This window comes from Gorilla gorilla, chromosome 9 (assembly GCF_029281585.2).
Source record: "Gorilla gorilla gorilla isolate KB3781 chromosome 9, NHGRI_mGorGor1-v2.1_pri, whole genome shotgun sequence".
NCBI lineage: Eukaryota > Metazoa > Chordata > Mammalia > Primates > Hominidae > Gorilla > Gorilla gorilla.
The window spans coordinates 30,384,880-30,406,936 of record NC_073233.2 but is presented as its reverse complement, the minus strand read 5'-3'; the positions used below and the strand labels follow the sequence as shown (position 1 = coordinate 30,406,936).

Here is a 22,057-nt window from a genome sequence, read left to right as displayed (position 1 = left end):
TATGCAAAAATATATTATTAAATACAACTATTTCAGTGAGAAAGTACGGGACTCTGGGCTTGACAATTCAGATTTTATTCTATAAAAACAATATTTTCCTGCAGACATTTTAGTAAAAAGTTGAATTTTTGTAGTAGTTTTCTGTGTATAACAACTAAGTTAAGGCATCCTTCACTGAATTTATATTTGATTTCTTTACATTTTACCCAAGTAACAGACTTTCTTTTTTTAATGATAAGCTGTTTTATCTTCAGCATTGCCCCTTCTTAAACACTGTCCATATTTATACCAACTTCCAATCTGTATTGCTAACTGCTATGGTGAACAAAACTTAACTTAAAGCCCATCGAACAAAACAATAGAAATGGAGTTAGTACATAATTAATCCCCTTATGTCTGTTTTTTAAATTTTCAATGGTTAGACCCTCCCTGTTTTATGTATAATGCATAATAGTCTACTTAATGGATCAAAAAATTGTCTTTAATCCCAGCATTTTGGGAGGCCAAGATGGGTGGATCACTTGAGGTCAGGAGTTCAATAACAGCCTGGACAACATGGTGAAACCCTGTCTCTACTAAAAATACAAAAATTAGCAGGGTGTAGTGTATGCCCCTATAATCTCAGCTACTCAGGAGGCTGAGGTGGGAGAATCACTTGAGCCCAGGAGGTGGAGGTTGCAGTGAGCTGAGATCATTCCACTACACTCCAACCTGGGCAACAGAGTGAGACTCCGTCTAAAAAAAACAAACAAAAAAAAAATTGTTACCTAAATTTTTAGTTATGTATTAGTTATTCAAGTTATGTAAAATAATGTTGTAAGTTTAGAGAGATTTGCTAATACTGATAGAAACCTGAAATCCACAACAAAATAATTCTAATTTTTAATATGCAATTCAAATAAGAGCACTTTTTTTTTTTACCAAATACCTAACATTTCTTATTAGCAAATGACCCAGATTGTTTTGTGTTTCTAAAAATATGAATCTAGCTGACTAGCTGCTGAGAGCACAGTGGCCTGGAGGAGACATGACTGATATCAGAAAGATACCAGTTTCAATTGGCTTAGAGGATGGTTAGACTAGAGAAGAAAACAAGTTGACAGGTTATGGACATATTTTAAAGATCCATGTATTAAACTTCTACTGAATAATGGAGACGAGGATGGGAGGAAATAAGAATGACTTCTACGTTTCTCATTTCTGACTGGTGTCATTTTCTAACATTGGAAACATGAAGAGAACTAGATTGTACAAATTGTGTTTTCTTTGTTTTCCATGTCTTTACAGTGAACATAAGTGATTTTTAAATCATAAATAAATAATAATAATAATCTAAAGAGTTTGCCTGCTTATTTTATCTGTTTATACTGAATATAATTTTTATAAATACCAGTCATTTATGATTTCTGTTATGCATATTTCAGATATAAGCCTGGTATGGTTAGGCTTTCTGTCCCCACCCAAATGTCATTTTGAATTGTAATCCCCGGGTATTGAGAGAGAGACCTGGTGGGAGGTGATTGGATCCTGGGGACAGTTTCTCCATGCTGTTCTCATGACGTGAGTGAGTTCTCATGAGATCTGATGCCTTTATGAGGCAGTTTTCCCCGCTCTCTCTTGCACGGTCACTCTTCTGTCTGTCTCCACTGCTGCCCTGTGAAGAAGGTGACTGCTTCCCCTTCTGCCCTGATTGTAAGTTTCCTGAGGCCTCCCAGCCATGTGGAACTATGAGTCAATTAAACCTTCTTTATAAATTACCCAGTCTCAGTACTTTAGGTTTTCTCATATGGAGAATATCATGAATTTGGTCTCAGATCATGGCTTTGTGTGGGTAACATAAGTTAAAATCTCAACATCCTCACCTATAAAGCAGGTTAATAATGCCTAGGTCACTAAATTAGTATAATAATTAAAATTTTAAACATATCATACATACATCACAGATTATCATTATGTATAACAGATGCTCAAAAATCTTAGTTCCTTTTCTTCCTCCCCAATACCTGACACAGAATTGAAATTGTTAGTATAGATGTATTTCTTTTGTTTAAATAGTGCCCTCTTTAAAAATTGAAGAATGTGTTAGAAAATTATTAACATTCTTTACAGTTAAGAAAGAAATATGTAATTGTTTTATTGGTATATAGGAGAAATATATAGGACATACTAGAGCCCAGAGTAGCTGAGAAACTAGACAAAAAACAATAAAATACTTTTTGAAATATAAGGTAGATGAGACAGATATTCAAAGAAAACCTTCCTAGCTTGGTAGTCTAAATTATCCTCTCTTTCTTTTCTATTATTGCTATATACTCACTACACTAATTACCTGTTTACTTAACAATATATTGCATGTCAACTGCTTCATTTTCACAGAGTTTGATTTTGGGTAAATTACTGTCTTAAGATATCCGTTAAGTCAGTCATTACACATTGGCTACAGCTTTTAGATTTCAATTTTTAAAATTAATCATGAAAATTAATTAAATTGATTATCCTAAAATGTCTAATAAATAAAAAGTCTATTACAATTGATATTCTATTTAATGGACATCACACCTTTAAGAACCATATGTAATTATAAGTATGATTATAAGAACTGCAAGTTATGCTTTTCTTACGTTGATATTAGTTATCACAAGTAAGCATAATTATTTGTTCATGAAGAGAAGTTTTAAAATGTGAATATATTTTAATACTAATTTTTATTTCATTTGGGCCTGTATCTATTCTGTGCCTCTCTGATCATCCAGTGTTGAATGTTCTTCCCAGATTTATATTTCTTGTTGTAAAATTTATGTTGCATTTTTTAGAATAGTAAGAGTTTTAAGACTTTGTTTCTTTTTTAGAATACTGAAAAGTTGCAAAGGATTCTGTACTGGAGACCAGCGCTCTAATTTCTTCTCTATACATAATTCAGTATTTATATGGTTTGGATTTTTGTCCCTGCCCAAATTTGATGTCGAATTATAATTTCCAGTGTTGCAGATGGGGCCTGGTAGGAGGTGATAGGATCATGGGGGTGGACTCCCCTCTTGATGCTTTTCTGGTGATAGTGAGTGAATTCTTCTGAGATCCAGTTGCTTAAAAGTGTGTGGCATCTCCACCCTCTCTCTCTTGCTCCTGCTCTGGACATATAAAATGCGCCTGCTTTCATTTAGCCTTCCACCATGATTGTAAATTTCCTGAGTCTTCCCCAGAAGAAGAAGCTGCTACGCTTCACTGAACCAATTAAATCTATTTTCTTTATAAATTACCTAGTGATATGGTTGGGCTGTGTCCCCACCCTAATCTCATCTTTAACTTTAGTTCCCATAATCCCCTCATGTAATGAGAGGGACCTGGTGGTAGGTAATTGAATCATGGGTGTGGTTACCCCCATGCTGCTGATCTCCTGATAGGGAGTAAGTTCTTATGAGATGTGGTAGTTTTATAAGATGCTTTTCCCCCTTTGCTCATTCTTCTCCTTCCTGCTGCCATGTAAGGAAGGATGTGTTTGCTTCCCCTTCCACCATGATTGTAAGTTTTCTAAGGCCTCACCAGCCATGCTGAACTGTGAGTCAATTGTCTCGGGTATGTCTTTATTAGCAGTGTGAGAATAAACTAATACACCCAGTCTCAAGTATTTCTTTATAGTAGTGGCAGAACAGACTAATATAGATATGAAACACTATTGTATTAGTCCATTTTCATGCTGCTGATAAAGACATACATGAGACTGGGCAATTTACAAAAGAAAGAGGTTTAATGGATATATTAGGATTCTCTAGCGGAACAGAACTAACAGGATAGATATGTGTACACAAAGGGGAGTTTATTAAGGAGTATTAACTCACATGATCACAAGGTCCCACAATGGGCCATCTGCAAGCTTAGGAGCAAGGAAGCCAGTCTGAGTCCCAAAGCTGAAGTACCTGGAGTCCGATGTTCGAGGGCAGGAAGCATCCAGCACAGAAGAAGGATGTAGGCTGGGAGGCTAAGCCAGTCTAGTCTTTACACATTCTTCTGCTTGCTTTTATCCTAGCCACACTGACAGCTGATTAGATTGTACCCACCCAGATTAAGGGTGGGCCTTCCTCATTCAGCCTACTGACTCAAATGATAATCTCCTTTGGCAGCACCCTCACAGACACACCCAGGACCAATACTTTGCATCCTTTAATCCAATCAATATGACAATCATATTAACCATCACAATGAACTTTCAGTTCCACATGGCTGGGAAGGCCCACAATCATGGCAGAAGGCAAGGAGGAGCAAGTCACATCTTACATGGATGGCAGTAGGCAAAGAGAGAAAACTTGTGCAGGGAAATTTCCCTTTTTAAAACCATCAGAGCTCACGAGACTTATTCACTATCAGGAGAACAGCACAGAAATGACCCATCCTCATGATTCAATTACCTCCCACTGGGTCCCTCCCATAACATGTAGGAATTGAGGGAGTTACAATTCAAGATGAGACTTGGGTAGGGGCACAGCCAAACCATATCATTCCACCCCTGGCCCCTATCAAATTTCATGTCCTCACATTTCAAAACTAATCATGCCTTCCCAACATTACCCCAGTCTTAACTCACTTTAGCATTAACACAAAAGTCAACGGTCCAAAGTCTCATCTGACACAAGCAAGTCCCTTCCACCTATGAGCCTGTAAAATTGAAAGCAAGTTAGTTACTTCCTAGATACAACGGGGATACAGGCACTGAGTAAATACAGCCATTCCAAATGGGTTGGCCAATTTCTACTGGCCAAAACAAAGGGGCTACAGGCCCCTTGTATGTCCAACATTCTGCATGGCAGTCAAATCTTAAAGCCCCAAAATGATCTTTGACTCCATATCTCACATCCAGGTCACACTGATGCAAGTGGCGGGTTCCATGGTCTTGGGCAGCTTCAGCCTTGTGGCTTTGCAGGGTACAACCTCCCTTCTGGCTTTTCTCACAGGCTGACATTGATTGTCTGCAGCTTTTCCAGGCGCAAGGTGCAAGCTGTTAGTGGATCTGCCATTCTGGGGTCTGGAGGACGGTGGCCCTCTTCTCACAACTCCACTAGGTGGTGCCCCAATGGGGATTCTATGTGATGACTTCAAACCCACATTTCTTTTCTGCACTGCCCTAGCAGAGGTTTTCCATGATCACCTTGCCTCTGCAGCAAACTTCTGTCTGGGCATCCAGGCATTTTCATTCTCTTCTGAAATCTAGGTGGAGGTTCCCAAACCTCAATTCTTGACTTCTATACATTCATAGGTTCAACACCACATGAAAGCTGCGAAGGCTTGGGACTTGCACCCTCGGAAGCCATGGTCCAAGCTCTATACTGGCCCTTTCAGCCATGGCTAGAGCCTCTGGGATGCAAGGCACCAAGTTTTTAGGCTGCACATGACCCACAAAACCATTTTTTCCTCCTAGGCCTCTGGGCATATGATGGCAGGGGCTGCTGTGAAGACCTCTGACATGCCCTGGAGACATTTTTCCCATTTTCTTGGGGATTAACATTTGGCTCCTTGTTACTTGTGCAAATTTCTGCAGCCAGCTTGAATTTCTCCTCAGAAAAGTGTTTTTCTTCTTTATAGTACCATCAAGCTGCAAATTATCCAAATTTTATGTTCTATTTTCCTTATAAAACTGAATGCTTTTAACAGCACCCAAGTCACATCTTGAATGCTTTCCTGCTTAGAAATTTCTCCCACCTTATACCCTAAATCATCTTCCTTAAGTTCAAAATTCCAAAACCTCTAGGGCAGAGGCAAAATGCCACCAGTCTCTTTGGGAAAATATAACAAGAGTTAACTTTGCTCCAGTTCCCAACAAGTTCCTCATCTCCATCTGATACCATCTCAGCCTGGATATCATTGTCCATGTCATTATCAGCCTTTTGGCCAAAACCATTTAACAATTTTCTAGAAAGTTCCGAACTTTCCCACATTTTCCTGTCTTCTTCTGAACCCTCCAAACTGTTCCAACCTCTGCCTGCTATCCAGTTCCAAAGTTGCTTCCACATTTTTGGGTATCTTTTCAGCAGTGCCCCACTCTAGTGGTACCAATTTCCCATATTAATTCATTTTCACACTGCTGTTAAAGACATACCCAAGACTGGGAACCAGACTGCTTCTTTAAGTAGGTCCCTGATCCCATTCCTCCTGACTGGGTGAGACCTTCCAACAGGTGTCTTCAGATACCTTCTACAGGAGTGCTTGAACAGATATGAGGTCGGTGTCCCCCTGAGTTAGAGCTCCCAGAGGAAGGAGCAGGCTGTCAATTTTGCTGTTTTACAGCCTTCACAGGTCATTTTAAAAATCACCAAAATTGTCTTATAATGTTTTGAGAAAGTTAGTGAATTTGTATTGGGCTGCATTAAAAGCCATCCTGGATATATTTGTCCAGGAGGGAGTGGGGAAAGATGGTCAATTAGAAACAACTGCAGTCACCTGCTCTCACAGAGAAGAATGAAAATGGTGAATGAATTCTGCACTTTCAGCTGAGGTATCCAGGTTATCACATTGGGACTGATGAGGTAGACAGTTCAACCCACAAAGAATGAGGAGGAGTGGGGGTGGGGGTGGAGGGGTGATGACAGGAGGGACCCAGGTGACTAGTGTCTGAAGTAGACTCCCAGAAAATTGCAGCCCTATGAAAGAGTGGCCTGTTAAAAGAAAAACAAACAGAAAGTGACAACAACATCAACAAAAAAGACTCCATTCAAAGGTCAACAATCTCAAAGATCAAAAGGTAGATAAGTCCACAAAGATGAGAAAAAAATCAAAGCAAAAGCATTGAAAAATCAAAATGTCAAAGTGCCTCTTCTCTACCAAATGACCACAACACCTCTCCAGCAAAGGCACAGAACCGGGCTAAGACTCAGGTGGCTGAATTGACAAAAGTGGGCTTCAGAATGTGGGTAGTAACAAACTTCGCTGTGCTAAAGGAGCATGTTCTAACCCAATGCAAAGAAGCTAAGATTTATAGTAAAACAAGGCAGGAGCTGATAACCAGAATAGCCAGTTTAGAGAGGAACATAACTGACCTGCTGGAGCTACAAGTCACAGCACGAGAACTTCAGAGTACAATCATAAGTATCAATAGCGCAATAGACCAAACAAAAGAAAAAGTCAGCATGAAGACTATCTTTCTGAAATAAGACAGGCAGACAAGAATAGACAATAAATAATTAAATGAATAAACAAACCCTCTGAGAAATATGGGATTATGTAAAAAGAATAAACATGTAGCTGATTGGGATACCTGAAAAAGATGGGGAGGAGAGAATCAAGTTGGACAATATATTTCAGGATATCATCCAGGACTACTTCCCAAACCCAGTAAGACAGGCCAACATTCAAATTCGGGAAATGCAGATAACCCCAGTAAGATACTCCATGAGAAGATCTACACCAAGACACATAATCATCAGCTTCTCTAAGGTCAATATAAAAGAAAAAAATGCTAAGAGCAGCCAGAGATAAAGGCCAGTTCACCTACAAAGGGAAGCCCATTAGACTAACACTGGACCTCCCAGCAGAAACCCTACAAGCCAGAAGAGATTGTGGGCCAATATTCAATATTAAAGAAGAGAATTTCCAACCCAGACTTTTATATCCAGCCAAACTAAGCTTCAAAGCAAAAGAAAAATAAGATCCTTTACAGACAAGCAAATGTTGAGGGAATTCATCACCACCAGGCCTGCCTTTCAAGAGCTGCTGAAGGAAGCACTAAATGTGGAAAGGAAAAACCATTATCAGCCACTGCCAAAACACACTGAAGTATACAGACCAGTGACTCTATGAAGCAACCATATGAACAATTCTACAAAATAACCAGCTAGCATCATGATGACAGAATTAAATTCACACAAAACAATACTAACCTAAGTGTAAATGTACTAAATGCCTCGATTAAAAGACACAGAATGGCAAACTGGATGAAGAACCAAGACCCATTGATATGCTGTCTTTAAAAGACCTATCTCATGTGTAAAGACACAGAAAGATTCAAAATAAAGGGATGGAGGAAACTTTACCAAGCAAACAGAAAACAGAATAAAGCAGGGGTAGGTAGCAATCCTAGTTTCTGACAAAATACACTTTAAACCAACAAAAATTTAAAAAGACAAAGAAGGCCATTATATAATATAAAGGGTTCCATTTAACAAGAATATCTAACTATCATAAATACATATGCACCCAATACAGGAGCACCCAGATTCATAAAGCAAATTCTTAGAAACCTACAAAGACACTTAAGGTCAAACACAATAACAGAGACTTTAATACCCCTCTGACAATATTAGACAGATTACTGAGATAGAAAAATAACATATATTCAGGACCTGAACTCAGCTCTGCATTAAGTGTACTGGATAGACATCTATGGAACTCTTCACCCCAAACCAACAGAATATACATTCTTCTTATCTCCACATGGCACTTATTCTATAGTGATCACATAGTAGGAAGTAAAACACTCTTCAGCAAATGCAAAAGAACTAGAATCATCACAATCAAGTGTCTCAGACTACAGTGCAATCAAATTGGTACTCAAGATTAAGAAACTCAAAACCACACAACTACATGGAAATTGAACAACCTGCTGTTGAATGACTCCTGAGTAAATAATGAAATTAAAACAGAAACGAATAAGTTCTTTGAAACTAATGAGAACAAAGAGACAATGCACCAGAATCTCTGGAATACAGCTATAGCAGTGTTAAGAGGGAAATTTAGCACTAAACGCTCACATCGGAAAGCTAGAAAGATCTCCAATTGACACACTAACATCACAATTAAAGGAGCTAGAGAGGCAAGAGAAAATTAATGCAAAAGCTTGCAAAACACAAGGAATAACTAAGATCAGAGAAGAATTGAAGGAGATAGAGACACACAAAACCCACCAAAAAATCAACAAATCCAGGAGCTGATTTTTTGAAAAAATTAACATACCTCAATAATAAGAGACATATATGAAAAATCCACAGCAAACATCATGCTGAATGGACAAAAACTGGAAGCATTCACCTTGAAAACCAGCACAAAACAAAGATGCCCTCTTTCACCACTCCTATTCAACATACTGTTGGAAGTTCTGGCCAGGCAATCAGGCAAGAGAAAGAAATAAAGTGTACTCAAATAGGATGAGAGGACGTCAGATTATCTTTGTTTGCAGATGACACAATCCTATATCTAGAAAACCTGATCATCTCAGCCCAAAAGCTTCTTAACCTGGTAAGCTACTTCAGCAGTCTCAGGATAAAAAAGTCAATGTGCAAAAATTGCTAGCATTTCTATACACCAATGACAGGCAAACAGAGAACCAAATCATGAATGAACTCCTATTCACAATTGCTATAAAGAGAATAAAATACCTCGGATACAGCTAACAAGGGAAGAGAAGGACCTCTTCAAGGAGAGCTACAAACCACTGTTCAAGGAAATCAGAGAGGACACAAACAAATGGAAAAACAGTCCATGCTCATCTATGTTCACTATCGTGAACATGGCCATACTGCCCAAAGTAATTTATAGATTTTATGCTATTCCCATTAAACTATCATTGATGTTCTTCACAGTATTAGAAAACCTATTTCAAACTTCATATGAAACCAAAATAAAAAAAGAGTCCAAATAGCCAAGACAATCCTAAGCAAAAGGAACAAAGCTGGAGGCATCACGCTACCGTACTTCAAACTGTATAACAAGGCTAGAGTAATGAAAATAGCATGATACTCGTACAAAAATAGACAAATAGACCAACGGAACAGAATAGAAAACTCAGAAATAAGACCATGCACCTACAACCATCTGATCTTCAACAGACATTGCAAAACATGCAATGGGGAAAGAACTGCCTATTTAATAAATCATGCTGGGTGAACCGGCTGTTCATATGCAAAAAAAAAAAAAAAATGAAAACTGGACCCATTCCTTACACCTTATACAAACTTTAACCTGAAATGGATTAAAGATTTAGATGAATAACTCAATATAATAAAAATCCTAGAAGAAAATCTAGACAGTAGTACCCAGGTCATGGGCATGGGCAAAAATTTCATCATGGAAACATTAAAAGCAATTGCAAGAAAAGCAAAAATTGACAAATGGGATCTAATTAAACAAAAGAGCTCTTGCACAGCAAAAGAAACTATCATCAAAGTGAACAGACAACCTGCAGAATAAGAGAAAATGTTGGCAATCTATCCATCTGACAAAGGTCTAACATCCAGAGTCTACAAGGAACTTAAACACATTTACAAGAAAAAAAAAAAAAGAGACAACCCCATTAACAAGTGGGCAAAGGACACCAACAGACACATGTCAAAAGAAGACATTTATGCTGCCAACAAACATATGAAGAAAAGCTCAACATTACAGTTCATTAGAGAAATGCAAATCTAAACCATGGTGAGATAACATCTCACACCAGTCAGAATGGTGATAATTAAAAAGTCATGAAACAACAGACGCTGATGAGGTTGCAGAGAAAAAAGAACACTTTTACACCATTGCTGACAGTGTAAGTTAGTTCATTGTGCAAGACAGTGTGGTAATTTCTCAAAGACCTAGAGGCAGAAATGCCATTCAATCCAGCAATCCCATTACTGGGTATATATCCAAGGGAATATAAATTGTTCTATTATAAAGATACTTGCATACTTATGTTAATTCCAGCACTATTCACAATGGTAAAGACATAGAATCAACCCGAATGCCCATCCATGATAGACTGGATAAAGAAAATGTGGTACAATACACCATGGAATTCTATGCAGCCATAAAATGGAACAAGATCATGTCCTTTGCAGGGACATGGATGGAGCTAGAAGTCATTATCGTCAGCAAACTAATGCAGGAACAGAAAACCAAGCACCAAAATTCTCACTTGTAAGTGGGAGCTTGTTGATGAGAACTTACGTCCTAGCACTCAGAAGGATAAATTGATATTATCCTTTTTTTTTTGACAATACCAGCTCCCCTAGTCTCAATCAGTGGCAAGAGAATGATCCCTGAATCAATGTCTCAATTTTCACATGCTGGTTTTCTTTTGTCAACTGTCTTGGTTATATCCACAGGGGCTTTGCACATTCTGATCTCTGCCAAGGATGCTCTTTTTTCTCCTTTTCAACTATCTGCAATAAGCACCTCTATATTTTAGCTGTAGCATCATGTTCTTTTTATAAACATTCCCCTATCCCTACAAATAAATCAAATTCCCTATAACCCAGAGCACTATATATCATACCTTTTTGAAACAGTCATAGTTCTAATTGATAATTCAAGTGTGGTTATTTGTTTGAAGTTTAGCTCTCTCTTTAGATTATAAATTCCGTGTGTAGAAGAGGACATCTGTTTTGCTCCTTCTACCATGGGCATGGCTAAAATATAGCCACCCAAATAGTTCTTAAATAGCATGAATGAATCATCTGTAAATGTAGCAAAATAGCTAACCTTGGTGTGCTGAATGTCATATCATTACAAAGGATTTTATCCCATGTAGATTCATTGTCTCTGTTTTTTTTTTCGATATAAAGAAAAATAGAATGGCTAAATAAACAGCCTGAATGCCCACTTGTAAGCTTATTATGGTTCTTCCCTTGTAACATTTGGATTCTATCAACCTGAAATCTATTTTATCCTTAGAATTTTACAAAATTAATCATCTACAAATGGCCTAAATACCTGTGTAAACTTCTGTATACTCCACGGACGCTCTATATTTTCCTTTTATTACAAAACCCAGCATATAAAGAAATGATGACTCAAAACTACTGAGCAATGACATTGACTAATCTTTTTTTTTTTCCGCAATAACCTCTCTAAAATTTTTTCCAATGATATTTTTGCTCAAAATAAATGTGCAAAGACATGAGCAGGAACTGGACATGATATAATAAATGTGCTAGGACATAAGGAATAGCTAATGTGCAGAGGAAGCAGGAGTATGTGGGTAAATGTCTTTGCTCTCCAGCCCATGATGAAGATTAGATCATGGGAATAAAGCCCTCATCTGCTAAGGGCAGGCCTCAGCCTTCCTACTCCACCATAATCGTTAGCATTTTCCTTGGTTCAGTCAGGAAGATCCATGGATTTGGAATCACAAAAGCCAAAAAAAAGTCAAGTCACATTTTTTCCCTCTGGTCTACTCATCAAGCTGTGTCAATTGCTGCTGCCTCTGCTGTTAAGTGTCTTGTAGAAATATTGCTCTACAGAGTAAAGCCATCCTGAAATGACAGAACAGTTTATAGTGAGTCTCAGAAACAGTTTTGTTGGTTTGTCATCTTTAGGTTCCAGTTAAGATATTCCTATTCTAATATGCTTCAAAGTAATCTCTTTTTTTATTTTTTTATTTTTATTTTTTTGAGACAGAGTTTCACTCTGGTTGCCCAGGCTGGAGTTCAGTGGTGCAATCATCTCGACTCACCGCAACCTCCACCTCCCTGGTTCAAGCCATTATCCTGCCTCAGCCTCCTGAGTAGCTGGGATTACAGGTGCCCGCCATCATACCGAGCTAATTTTTTTGTATTTTTAATAGAGACGGAGTTTCACTATATTGGCCAGGCTGGTCTCAAACTCCTGACCTCAAGTGATCCACCCGCCTCGGCCTCCCAAAGTGTTGGGATTACAGGTGTGAGCCACTGCACCCGGCTGTCTTCAAAGTAATCCTTCAGGCTAGGTAGAAAAAATATTACCTTACCTTTTGTCTTTCTCTTTATTATTTCTCATTGTGTTGATGGAGGGGTTGCCAACTTCTTTCTCCTCTATCCTCCAAATCCCAAGTCTATCATGCTATACATTTTTTGAAATGTAATTATAGTGGGTACAGCTATGCAACCAGAACTTGTATATTAGATTGGGCTCTGCTTGACATCTCTCAGAAATTCGGAGTTAGTGACGAAGAAAACAACCTGTGAGCTAAAGCAAAGAGACATAAATCATAATATTAGCTACATAGGAGGTCTATGAATTTAGGTGGTAGGTTTCATCTAATTACTTAACTTTAGAGACTGAGAAATAAAGAGGCAGGAACCACAATAAAGGTGTGAGCAATAATTGATGATAATCAAGTCTAAGAGTGCGGCAACAAAAATAGGGTGTCATCAGTATCCTACTCTGATTTTCTGAGATCTCGTGTCCAAACATGTTTAATTGAAACTACTAGTTGTTACATTAAATATATTATTGACTTATATTAAGTTATAACTTAATTATAAAGTTATATTAAGTTATAACTTGTTATATTAAGTTATATTGTTAACTTATATATTAAATATATTATTGACATATTAAGTTTTTAAATATTGAAGATCTGCAGCTGCTGTGATCTGAATGTTTGCGTCTGCTAAAAATTTATATCTTGAAACCTAATCATGAAATCATCAAGGTGATGGTATTAGGTGGAGCCTTTGATATTTGTTCCTTTATAAAAGAGCCCAGAAGTCTCCCTTGTCCCTTCTACCATGTGAAGACACAGCAACAGGGTACACTCTGTGAACCAGAAAGTGGACCCTACCAGACACAGAATCTTCTGGCTTCTTGATTTTGGACTCCTAGCCTTCAAAACTGTGAGAAATTTTTACTGTTTATAAGCTACCCAGTTTATGGCACTTTATTATAGCATATCAAACAAACTGAGACAGTAGCTATGACATATTCATTTAATTCAAATACATTTAGTTAAATTTAATTTGGTACAACAATAATAAACTAGGGTACTAGATAGCAAAGGTTAGAAACAACATGAGCTACTGGAAACAGAAATAAAAAGCCAGGTTATTTTTGCATGCGGACATCTACCACAGATAAACACAATAATTAGCACAGCATACATCCCATCTAGCAGGTGCATAATTAGACATGACTCATCAAATTAGTGAATGAGTATTAGACCATGTATTTTGCTTTGGTAGATTTGCATCAAAACTAGCTAGTTTCACTAGCTGTGAAACTTCTATCTTATTTTATATTACTTTTGTGAAGACACAATAATTTGCAGCTGGGTTGAAAGGGTGTGAATTTATTAGTAAATAAATTTTACTAATTTATGAATTTATTAGTAAATTAACACCTGTAATTTCAAAGGGAAAAAGTTAACTTTCTGATTGTGGCATACATAAAATATACTGCTTTTGTAAGTGTAAGATTTTTGTACTCACACTTCTTCTGAATTGGTTTATTATAGTGACTTGAAGCTGAGGAATGAACATGTAGACATAAAGAGGATTTTTGTGTCATATTCTATATTAAGTGTCTCATAGAGATATAATAAGCTGCTAATTAGAAAGTAAAATCATCAAATGAGAGTAGTATTTTAAGTTATTTTGAGAAACCTCCATACTCTTCCCCATAGTAGCTGTACAAACATACACTCTCACCAACAGTGTGAGCATTTTCCTTTCTTTGCATCCTCACCAGCATCCATTATTTTTTATCTGTTTGACATAAGCCATTTTAGTAGGGGTGAGATGATACCTCATTGTGATTATGATTTGCATTTTTCTGATGATTAGTGACGTTGAGCATTTTTCACATACCTGTTGGCCATATCTTCTTTTGAGAAATGTTCATTCAGATCATTTGCCCATTTTTCAATGTGGATTTTTTGGTTTTTCTTGCTATTGGGTTATTTGCGTTCCTTATATACTCTGGTTATTAATTGCTTGTCAGTTGAATATTTTGCATTCTCCCATTTTTTTAGATTGTCCACTCACTTTGTTAAGTTTTATCTTTCTTGAACAGAAGCTTTTTTGCTTGATTTGATCCCATTTCTCCATTTTTGCTTTGATTGCCTGTACATTTGAGGTCCTATCAACAAACCTTTGCCCAATGTCCTGGAGCATTTTGTCAATATTTTTATCTAGTAGTTTCATTGTTTTACATTTTATATTTACTTCTTTAATCTGTTTTGATTTAATATTATATATTGTGAGATATAGGGATCTAGTTTTATTTTTCTGCATATGAATATGTGGTTTTCCATAGGATCCAGCGGTTCCACTGATGGATATATATTCACAAGAAAGAAAATCAGTATAATGATGAGCTATCTGCTCTCTCATGTTTATTGCCACACTGTTCACAATAGCTAAAAATATGGAATCAACCTTGCAGCGGGATAATTAAGGAATCAGAGAGACCAAGGGGTTGAGGAGGAATTATTTAATTATTTAGGTGCGCTGACCCAGTCGGATTAACATCCAAAGGACTGAGCCCGGAACAAAGAGTCAAGCTACCTTTTAAGCTTTTTGTGGGGCGGGGGAAGATTTGTGCAGGGGAAAGCGTATTACAGAAGCGAGAAACAAAGACAGTTAGTCAATTAAGACATGCATTACATTATTTCTTACTTTTCAAGGAACAACATGTTTTATGACCTGAGATTATCTGTTTAGTGACTTTGCAGCTGCACACCTAGAGAAACAGTCTTCGCAATGCTTGGGAAAGGGAGAGATAAGGCTCACTAGCCACAGAAAAACAGAAAGTCAATTTTTAAAGGACTTCAGCTCTTTCTCTTCCTCAGGGGGAATTGGCTTTTCTTACACACAAGTTTTTGCTTACACATTTTTTAATTTCTTTTAATTCCTGTTCCGACCTGTGTCCATAAATTGATGCATTAATAAAGAAAAGTTGGTACATATACACAATGAAATGTTATCCAGCCATAAAAAATGAAATTCTGTTATTTGCAACAACATGAATGAGACTGGAATAAATTATATTAGGTGAAATAAACCAGGCACAGAAAGACAAATATTGCCTGTTTTCCCTCATATGTGGGAGATAAAAACTTAATTTTATGGAAGTAGAGGGAATTATGGTTACCAGAACCTGGAAATATAGTTGGGCGGTGGGATACAGAGGAGTTGGCTAATGGATACAAAAAGTATAGTTAGATAGAAGGAATGAGATTTAGTGTTTGGTAGCAAAATAGAGCAACTATACTTGACAATAATTTGTTGTATATTTCAAAATTACTAGAAGAGTAGAACTGAAATGTTCCCAAAACAAATAAATGATAAATATTTGAGGTGACAGAAATACTAATTACCCATATTTGGTCATTATAAATTGTATACTTGTATCAAAATATCACAGGCACCACATAAATATGTACAACCATGTATCCATAAAAATTAAATATTTAAAGTTTAAAAAAACAAAAAACTATGTTGAAGAGGAGTGGTGAGAGAGGGCATCTTTGTATTGTGCCAGTTTACAAGGGGAATGCTTCTCCTTGAAGGGGAGTCCTTCCAGCTTTTGCCCATTCAGTATGATATTGGCTGTGAGTTTGTTGTATATAGCTCATACTATTTTGAGGTATATTCCTTCAATAACTAGTTTATTGAGAGTTTTAAACATGAAGCAATGTTCAATTTTATTGAAGGTCTTTTCTGCAACTATTGAGATAATCATGTGGTTTTCATCTTTAGTTCTGTTTATGTGATGGATTATATTTATTGATTTGCATATGTTGAACAAACCTTGTGTCCCAAGGATGAAGCCAATTTGATGATGGTGGATACATTTTTTAATATGCTGCTGGATTTGGTTTTCCAGTACTTTTTCGAGGATTTTTGCATTGATGTTCATTAGGGATGTTGGCCTGAAGTTTTCTATTTTGCTGTATCTCTGCAGGTTTTGGTATCAGGATGATGCTGGCCTCATAAAATGAGAAAGGGAGGAGTCCCTCCTTTACAGTTGTGTGGAATAGTTTCAGTAGAAGTGGTACCAGCTCTTCTTTGTAGCACTGGTAAAATTTAGCTGTAAATTGGTCTCGTCCTGGGCTTACTTTGGTTGGTAGGTAATTTATTATTGCCTCAATTTCAGAACATATTATTGGTCTCTTCAGGGATTCGATTTTTTCCTGGTTCAGCCTTGGGAGGGTACATATTTGTCCAGGAAATTGTCCGTTTCTTCTATATTTTGTACTTTATGTGCATAGAGGTGTTTATAGTATTCTCTGATGGTTGTTTTTATTTCCATGGGGTCAGTGATTATATCCCCCTTATCATTTCTGATTGTGTCTATTTGATACTTCTCTATTTTCTTCTTTACTTGTCTAGCTAGAAATCTAGCAATCTATTTTATTATTTTTTTTCAAAAAGCCAACTCCTGGATTTGTTGATTTTTTGAAGGTTTTTTTTTTTTTTTTTTTTTTCTGTTTTCCTTCAGCTTGGCTCTGATCTCGGTTATTTCTTGTCTTCTGCTAGGTTTAGGGTTTGTTTGCTTTTGTTTCTCTTGTTCTTTTAGTTCAGACTCTAGGTTGGTAAATTGAGTTCTTTCCAGTTTTTTGATGTGGGGACTTAGTGCTATAAATTTCCCTTTTAACACTGCTTTAGCCATGTCCCAGAGACTGGTATGTTGTCTCTTTGTTTACATTAGTTTCAAAGAACTTCTTGGTTTCTGCCTTAATTTCATAATTACCCAAGAGTCATTCAGGAGTAGGTTGTTCAACTTCCATGTAGTTGTATGGTTTTGAGTCAATTTCTTAAACTTGAGATCTAATTTGATTGTGCTGTGGTCTGAGAGCTGTTTCTTATGATTTCAGTTCATTTGCGTTTGCTGAGGAGTGTTTTATTTCCTATTATCAATTTTAGAGTAAGAGTTGTGTGGTGATGAGAAGAATGTATATTCTGTTGTTTTTGAGTGAAGAGTTCTGTAGATCTATCCAGTCCACCTGGTACAGAGCTGAGTTCAGGTCCTGAATATCTTCGCTAATTCTCAGTCTCAGTGGTCTGTCTAATATTGTCTAAGGGGTGCTAAGCTCTCCCACTATTATTGTGTGGGAGTCTAAATCTCTTTGTAGGTCTCTAAGAATTTCCTTTATAAATCTAGGTGCTCTGGTATTGGATGCATATATATTTAGGATAGTTAGCACTTTTTTTTTTTTTTTTTTGAGACAGAGTCTCACTCTGTCACCCAGGCTAGAGTGCAGTGGTGCAATCTCGGCTCACTGCAAGCTCTGCCTCCTGGGTTCATGCCATTCTCCTGCCTCAGCCTCCCAAATAGCTGGGACTACAGGTGCCCGCCACCATGCCCGGCTAATTTTTTTTGCATTTTTTAGTAGAGATGGAGTTTCACCTTGTTAGCCAGGATGGTCTCGATCTCTTGACCTTGTGATCCACCCATCTTGGTCTCCCAAAGTACTGAGATTACAGGCGTGAGCCACCGTGTCCAGCCAGCACTTCTTAATGAATTGAACCATTTACTATTATGTAATGCCCTTCTTTATCATTTTTTATCTTTGTTGGTTTAAAGTGTGTGTTGTCAGAAACTAGGATTGCTACCCCTGCCTGCTTTATTCTGTTTTCCATTTGCTTGGTAAATTTTCCTCCATCCCTTTATTTTGAGCCTATGTGTGTCTTTGCATGTGAGATGGTTCTCTTGAAGACAGCATACCAATGGGGCTTGAGTCTTCATCCAGCTTGCCATTCTGTGTCTTTTAACTGGGGCATTTAGCCCATTTACATTTAAGGTAAGTATTGCTATTTGTGAATTTGATCCTGCCATCATGATGCTAGCTGGAAATCCTGGCCAGGGCAATCTTGCAAGAGGAAGGTTAAAGGGTATTGAAATAAGAAGAGAGGAAGTCAAATTATCTTTTTATGCAGATGATATGATCTTATATCTAGAAAACCCCATCATCTCAGCCTAAAAACTTCTTAAGCTGATAAGCAACTTCAGCAAAATCTCAAGATATAAACTCAATTTGCCAGAATAACTAGCATTCCTTCCTATTCATCAACAACAGGCATGCAGAGAGCCAAATCATGAATGAACTCTCATTCACAATGGCTACAAAAAGAATAAAATACATGGGAATACAGCTAACAAGGAAAGTGAAGGGCCTCTTTAAGGAGAACTACAAACCACTGCTGAAGGAAATTAGAGAGGATGCAAACAAATGGAGACACATTCCATGTTCATGGATAGGAAGAATCAACATCATGAAAGTGGCCATACTGACCAAAGTAATTTATAGATTCAATGCTATTCCCATTAAACTACCACTTACGTTCTTCACAGAATTAGAAAAAAAAGCTGTTTAAAAATTCATCTGGAGGAAAAAAAAAAAAGACTGAATAGCAAAGTCAGTCCTAAGCAAAAAGAACAAAGTTAGAGCCATCACACTACCCAACTTCATACCAAGGGTAAAATAATCAAAACAGGATGGTACTGGTACAAAAACAGACACATAACAGAATAGATAACCCAGAAATAAGACCTCATACCTATGGCCATCTGATCTTTGACAAACCTGACAAAAGCAAGCAATGGGGAAAAGATTCTCTATTTAATAAATGGTGCGAGGAGAACCAGCTAGCCACATGCAGAAAATTGAAGCTGGAATACTTCCTCACACCATGTACAAAAAATCAACTCAAGACAGGTTAAAAACTTAAATGTAAAACCCCAAACAATAAAAACCCTAGAAGAAAATCCAGGCAGTACCATTAAGGATATAGGCATGGGCAGGGCAAAGATTTCATGACAAAAATGCCAAAGCAATTGCAACAAAAGCAAAAATTGACATTTGGGATCTAATTAAATGAAAGAGCTTCTGCACAGTGAAATAACTGTTAATCAGAATAAACAGACAACCTAGAGAATGGGAGAAAATTTTTGGAATCTATCTGACATTGGTCAAATAACCAGATTCGATACGGAACTTAAACAAATTTACAAGAAAATAAAACAACCTCATTAATAAGTGGGCAAAGAACATGAACAGACACTTCTCAAAAGAAGACATACATGCAGCCAACGAATATATTTTAAAAATTTCAACATCACTGATCATCAGAGAAATGCAAATCAAACCCAAAATGAGATACCATCTCACACCGATCAGAATGACTATTATTAAAAAGTCAAAAAACAAAAGATACGGGTGAGGTTGTGGGAAAAAAAAATAACACTTTAACACTGTTGTTGAGAGTGTAAATTAGTTCAACCATTGCAGAAGACAGTGTGGTGATTCTTCAAAGACCTAGAGGCAGAACTATCATTTGACTCAGAAATCCTGTTACTGGGTATATACTCAAAGGAATATGAATCATTTTATTATAAAGATAAATGCACATATATACTCAAAGGAATATACATCATTCTATTATAAAGATACATGCATGTGTATGTTCATTGCAGCACTATTTACAGTAGCAAAGTCATGGGATCAACCTAAGTGCCCATCAATGATAGATTGGATAAAGAAAATGTGATACATATATACCATGGAATACTACACAGCCATAAAAAGGAATAAGATCATTTCCTTTGCAGTGACATGGAGGGAGTTGGAAGCCATTATTCTTAACAAACTAACACAGTAACAGGAAAACAAATACCACATGTTCTCACAAGTGGGAGCTGATTGATGAGAACACATGGACAATTGGGGGTAAACAACACACACTGAGCACCTGTCAGAAGGCATCGGGAGAGGGAAAATATCAGGAAGTATAGCTAATGGATGCTGTGCTTAATACCTGGTGATGGGATGGTCTGCACAGTAAACCACCATGGCACATGTTTACCTGTGTAAGAAACCTATACATGCTGCACATTTACCACTGAACTTAAAAGTTGAAAGAAGAAAAAATTAAAAACCACAAAAGCGTTTTTATAACATTCCAACTCTTACTTAAATATGTTCTATTAACTTTTTCTTAAATTTACTATTTTATCAGTTACTTATCTTGTCGTTAGTAAGCTCATCCTAAAGTGGCAGAGAGAAAGATATTGTTCTGGAAAATGTTTGATGAGGGCTGACAGCAACAAATTGCAGCTGTTCGTGTAATTCACGTGTGTCTGAAGGATACTGTTTTCCACATGAGAAAAATGATTATGATTGATCTTAGAAATTGTCATCAGCACCAAAAGACTCATCTCTTAGGTCAAACAGAGCTGAACCTAGATTTTGAACACTATTATCCAAAAAGGCAGGGCATTCAGCATGACTGCAATCTACACAACATTACTCACTAAGACTTGATGGTTATTTTAGTTTCACTTATATTGAACAAAAATACAAGAAATTCTAGATTTTAAAGTTATCACTGTGACAGCATTGTTTTCATTTTTAAATATGTATTTATTGTAAAAATAATTTATTTTCCACTGTAAACAGCTGAAGCAATACAGACGTGTGCCCTACTAACTCTGTACATTACTTTCTTGAGTTGTTAATGTTTTTCCAGACATTTTCCAGTGCACACATGCACACACAAACCCTCACATATACTCTTGCTATTTTTAAAGCACATATTATATATATATTCTTATGCAAAATGTATTTTTCTTTTAAATGTTTCAAGTACTTGTATGTCGGACCACATAAATCTATTACATTTATTTTAATAGGATCTTGATGGGTTTGAAAATCCCATCTGTGTTCTTATCCTTTGACCTACTGGATGACAGTAGGTCATCCTATGCCTATAGGAGGCAGGAATTCAGAATTCATACCACTGCTTTAACTAGAGAACCCATGCCTATAGCTTTTTTTTTTTTTTTTTTTTTTTTTTGGTGCAATAGAAAGTTTCATATAATTGTACTTAAGTCAAGAGTTTTATTTCTAGCAGCTGATGTAAACCTTGACTTACTAGAACAAAATTACTTTCAGAAAAATAATATGTGGAGAAATACAATAAGTTTAGATTTGGGGGGGTATATACCTTTGAATTAAGGCCTTCTCTCATTATTTTTATAGGCTTTTTTTAAGACACAAATTTACTTTACAGAAATCGGGAGGAAGTGTTCTTTGGAGACCCAATTCATTTATTTTCCTGTGTGAAAATTGATGCTAAAATTAGACCTCGATACTTTTTACACTTAAGTTGTATCTTCTGGGAATGATATATGAAAAATGAAAACATAAATATGAAAGTCTTGATAAAATAGCGGTCTGCTAATTTTAGCTCCCTTATATGAGAATTTTTATCAATCAGCAATTTTCATTTTATTTTAAAATCAGGTCATTTTCTGTGTCTCAGGAGAACAAATTATTTAATAACTATAGCGTCATTAGCTGGATCCCATGGATAATGTTGACAGATTTATAATAGATAAT

At 36.7% G+C, this 22,057-nt stretch overlaps 2 long non-coding RNA genes across 3 annotated transcripts in view; one reads left to right on the top strand and one right to left on the bottom strand.

The window, feature by feature from the left end:
- The window catches only part of LOC129525366 (uncharacterized), a 313,689-nt gene that overhangs the window by 12,758 nt on the left and 278,874 nt on the right, over positions 1 to 22,057 (bottom strand). The window contains exon 2 of the long non-coding RNA XR_008669639.2: positions 12,686 to 12,903. This is a non-coding gene — a long non-coding RNA (uncharacterized lncRNA). The remainder of the gene's footprint in view (positions 1 to 12,685; positions 12,904 to 22,057) is intronic.
- Positions 1 to 22,057, top strand: part of LOC129525386 (uncharacterized) — a 349,207-nt gene that overhangs the window by 242,709 nt on the left and 84,441 nt on the right. The window lies entirely within an intron of this gene.